Below are 5,514 nucleotides of genomic sequence, written 5' to 3' on the forward strand. Positions count from 1 at the left end.
CCTGATCAGCTTCCAAGTGGCCGGAGTCCAGCGCCATGTTCAAACTGTTTACACGACGTCTAAGTGTTATAAAATTGTGTAAGGTGGTGACATAACATCCGCGAAGAAATAGGATTGGCTTTTACGTCCTGCGATGACAGGAAGAAAAACTGTTGAATCTGACAAAGACGGATTTGGAGGATGAGGAACCCCGTTTTTTTGTCTCAGACGCAAAGACATTCGTCACTCAAAATGAAGTTGAAAAGGAGGATAAAGGTGAATTATTGTATAAAACTCCCGTTTTACCCATGTCGAAATCCCCATCTGATACTCGGTAGCTCGTTACGACAGTTTTTGGATTTACTGCCAATTATGAGCGATATCATAAGGACGTCATTCCACACATTTTCATATTTAGCAAAAGAAATGGTTGACGTTTTACTGGAAATGAGCAGTGGCCAGGACCTTAAGTGACTCCTTCAAGCAAGGATACACGAAGGTCTGGTGCCAAGCTTTTTTTGGAGTCTGGGATGGAAACTGAAGCACGGCGCGCATTGAAATTCCCGCTGTTTCCCATTTGAAAAGATACCATTGCGGTGGGCACGAACAAAGGGACGTCATGACGCCGCGCCGAGCGTGAGAGCGAGGCTTTCAATGTTTTCCTCGACAGGCGGCCGAAACTCCTCGTATACAACTTGGATGGAGTTTTTGTAGTCGGCCGGGGACGTAAATCTGAAATGGCTGCCGACGGTTGCAATGTGTTTCTTTTTAACGGCTTTATGACCGTTCCGCTACATGTTTGCGTTCCATTCAAACAGACATTTTTGGTCGCAAATGACGCAATGGCGTAATGGTTGACTCTGATCTTAACTTAGAAAATATTGCCATGGACGCAGGAAGTAAATCAAGGGTGTCAGATGGGGTTGGTTCGCGGGCTGCTTTAACGTCAACTTGATTTCACGTGGGCCGGACCATTTTAGATATATTTAGATATTTTTTTAATGAATGGATTTAATGAACTGGATTAAAAGCCCTAAATATTCAGTTTTTTATAGATCTAAAACAATGTTTATTTGAGCTTTTTTTAATATATATTTTTAAATTTTACAAAATGATTTTTGAACTAAAAACACAGAAAAAAAATGATTAAAAATGACAATTATTGATTTAAAAGGGGGAAAATCAGGAAATGTAGTATACATCTATACTCTTCATTTGAATTTGATCCTAAAACAGAAAGTCGGCACTCATGATTTACTTTCCCGGGCCACACAAAATGATGCGGCGGGCCAAATTTGGCCCCTGGGCTGCCACTTTGACACATGTGAAGTAAATGATAGAATCTTGTCAAAGAATATTAACAAAAACAACTCGCAAATGGAAAATTCTGAAATTGTACAAAACAGCAACAGCAGAGGGCGAAAGTATTAATGGGGAAAAAGAGTACTAGTACATACGTAGATGAGTACTCGTCGTGTTTATCATGGAATAAGAACATAAAGTGAGTCAGCGGAGGAAGTACTAATTTCTGAAAAAAACAAGATTTTATCGTACAAGCTCAAACCGGATGATTGCGTAATTGGAAATCGGGCCCGATCGGGTGATTTTCATTGGATGTAAAGCACTTTGAATGACCTCGTGGTGGAAAAAAAGCCTTCAATCAAATGACATCAGGTCGTCAAGTGCGCGTGACCCCAACAAAATGTCCTGGAAGCTTATTTCTTTCCGCCTGGTTAACTTGGATGTTTACGGCATTCTTGCATGACACCCGCGTCTTTTCGAGGGTGAAAATCGTAGCCTTGAGTTAAAAAATAATTCCTTCCGTTGGCTCACTAAGGGTGGAATGGAGTAATGAATGTCAAGATTGACGAGAACAAATCACTTCATCTCAGGATATTTTATGTACTTGATGGATCACCCCTGCGGTTAAATTCTGTCCTTTTTGTTTTGTTTTTTACATTAAAATTGCATTTGTTTTACAATGTGCTGCAACTTATATCACAATTCCTATCAAGTTAAGGGACCTGCTGACTATATTATAATTTCCATCATCTCATTATACTTGTATAATGACAATAAAAGCATTCAATTTAGTAATTCAACCTACTTTGATACAGATTTGGCATAACCTAACACGACTGTATTTTAACATAATATAGATTTTCATTCTGTTCGAAATTTGAAATCAATTTTTTTAAAGCAAATGTGTAAGGAATGATCTTAATTTCACAATTAAAATTGTTCAAAAATATTTTTTGTATTTGTTGTTCTAAATCTAAGGAAAAAAATGACCAAATTTAAAAGAGGCTTAGTAAGAAAAATTGTATTTTCTACTTAAAATTGAATAAATGGTCCGACACATTAACCTGTTAATTGAATTCTATGACTTGACCAGATTTAAGAAAGTGGTTATAAATTAGCAGTGTGACTAGCATGTTTGACGTCAGTTTTCCTGTAAGAATTTATTACCTTTTTAACAACTGATTTATGGCATTTTCGACTTTTGCCCCGCACGTTTTAAGCACACTGCTTCATATTAGTTGGGCTGGATTTGATGTTTTTAGCTTAGCTGAGCGCAGACGTCGTAGCGCATGTTTTGACAACGTGTTTTTCCAGACAAAGAGTCTCGTTTCATCTGGGGCCCATAAATCAACGCTTTAATGGCCGGGTGCTGATAAAGTTGTTTTGGGGGCCAAATGTCATCATCTGGATCGAAGAAAGCACACAAATGACATTGAAAATAGGCTCATTTTTGCAGGGTAGAATCATTTGACCTCACTGGGAGTCATACGCGTCAAAATCATTTGAGCTAGAAGAGGCTGGCGGCAAACCCTCGCACGGAAATATGAAAATTCGCTAGCAGATGTCAGTGAAAATAGACAAAACTGACGCTGAACTGGGCCATGTATTGCGGTCCATTCCAACTGCGCATTTCTAATGTTGACATTTTTTCAGGTTTTTTTCCCCTTGTGCAAGTATAAACAATTAATTGCCGGCCACGAATTTTCTTCTGGAAGAAATTTGCCAATGTGGTAAGTAACGTGAGAGGACAAGGTTGGACGCTGGAAAGGAAAATTTTGTTTGCGTGTCCACAAGCGCGGCTAAGTCACATGACTTTTGTTGCGCAAGAGGCACGTGTGTGTGAAAGAAAGCATCTTTGGACAGCCGATCGTTTGTGAAAGACGACACTTGGCTTGCTAGCTTCCGACCTGCTTCTACTTTATTTTTTTTTAACGTTAAAATATTTTCTAAACGTCAGATTTTTTTTAACCTTAAAATATTTTCTAAATTTCTGTTTTTTTTAACCTTAAAATATTTTCTAAATGTCAGATTTTTTTTAACCTTAAAGTATTTTCTAAATGTCAGATTTTTTTCTTACCTTAAAATATTTTCTAAATGTCAGATTTTTTTTTACCTTAAAATATTTTCTAAATGTCAGATATTTTTTTTTACCTTAAAATATTTTGTAAATTTCTGATTTTTTTTTAACCTTAAAATATTTTCTAAATGTCAATTTTTTTTTAACCTTAAATTATTTTCTAAATGTTTGATTTTTTTTAACTGCCACTGTTTATTCTTTTACCCTTTTTTGTAACAAATACATTAAATGAAAATTGAATATTTACAGTTTTAAAACAATACAAGATAAGAAATATTTAATCATTTTCCCTTTTTTTAATTAAAAAATGTGAAAAAATAAAATCTAATTTATAACACAATGTGCAATTAAGAGGCTCAAAAAGACGCAAAAGCGCATTTTAACGTCTACCAATGATTTACCAAAGCTGTCAATTCATTAGTCGATTAATTACGGCATCCTAGTTGGCCACAAAAATGATTTTGACACTGAATGATCGCTGCCAGACCTCCCAGTCCAAACGAATGGCATGTTTATCAGCGTCAACGGCACTTAGACGCGATCATTCCACACTGGAAACAATCGTAAATACATTCTGCATAAGAAGGCTTATATTATTGGTCTTGGTTTTTAATTCCATTTATCTTCTCACTCTGTACTGCTCCGTCCCATAAAGCTGTGCGGTAATATTTATTATGATGATATCACTGCTGAAATATCAGTATAAGGGGTCAACCGAGTTTTACTGCGATATTGTTGGAAATGTACGTTCGCTCACTCAAACACGATTTAAATTGAGTTTTTTTCTGGTTGGAGTTATGAGACATTTTTAAAGGCGCTTTAGTCGTTTTGAAAAACGTTATGGAGTGAGCATGTGTGCACAATTATTATTTGTCACCAGATTGAAACCATATTTAGCATCACGCCGCTCCAGATGATAGCAAAATACTCGTGTTGGGTAACTTGGACAGGCGTCTTCACTTAAGAAAACCCGCGGCGGCGTTTACGCGCGAGCGGGCGCTTCGGATGGGAAACACGAACGAAACGAGGACACCGTCAGTCGACATGGCGAGGCCTGCAATAAATTCTGAGCATTTTGATGTCAATAGGAGTTCAAACTCTAGCATATAAGGTGCCTTTAGTCATTACTATGTATAACAAAATCACCATAGCGGAGAAGAAAGGTTGCCATTTTGTGTCAGCAGTAAAAACTAATTCAAAGTCAAAGGAACAATAAAAGACTAATGGATAGCCCTTGAACGTAAAGGTTTTTTTGTTTTGTTTTTACAATGTTGAGTTACTACACACAATGATGACCATAAATAACCTCATGCTCATTATAAGTATACATGATAGCTTCCATCCATAATGCTGCAAATACTATACGAGAGTGATAAATTGCTTTACGGAGGAGAACGGGAAAACAATGCATTTTCTAAAGAGTTACATTTGGGTTAAAATTTGTTGCCATCTGCAGGCCATAAGCGTCAATACTCACCATCTTCATCAATAGTAATTGAGTTTGGGTTATTTAATAAGGGACGGCACATATTAATAAACATATTTATATTCATATGCCGAATGCTAATTTCCATCTTTAGTCCCTTGTGTAGGTTGACGATAAACGATGACACATACACACACGGAGCAAGTTTTAGACAGCATTGAGACAGATATTTTATGAGATGATAAATCAGCATGTAAAAAGTTTTAAACAATATGTGGTTAACATAACAACACGTATAATTGTAGGGAGAAAAAACAAACAAAAAAACAACCGGAAGTTGTCCTTTCGAAGAACGTTACAGGTGTCACGGTCGCGGCTAATTAACATTAGCCCCCAGTTAAAATTAGCATAAACCGAAAAAGTTCATATTTTCTTGCATTTTGCAATATTTATCACCTCTTTTGACAAATGTGGGCTCTATAGTTAGTGGGGTTCTCGCGATTCCCGTAACTTAAGGGCAATTTTATCACTTAATGATCGCCTTCATGTTTTTTAACTTCATTCAGTGTTTTCTTTTAACTTCATTCGGTGTTTTCTTTTGAAACTATCATTTTAAAATAGTTAGGTTGGGTGTTAACGTCGAATTACAATAATATAGTGTTGTCAAAATGCATCCGATTAAGAAAAAGCACGTTGATTGTTTAAAAATAAGGAAAGTTTACTTACTGCC

The sequence above is a fragment of the Stigmatopora argus genome, chromosome 10 (genome assembly GCF_051989625.1).
Source record: "Stigmatopora argus isolate UIUO_Sarg chromosome 10, RoL_Sarg_1.0, whole genome shotgun sequence".
In the NCBI taxonomy this organism is placed as follows: domain Eukaryota; kingdom Metazoa; phylum Chordata; class Actinopteri; order Syngnathiformes; family Syngnathidae; genus Stigmatopora; species Stigmatopora argus.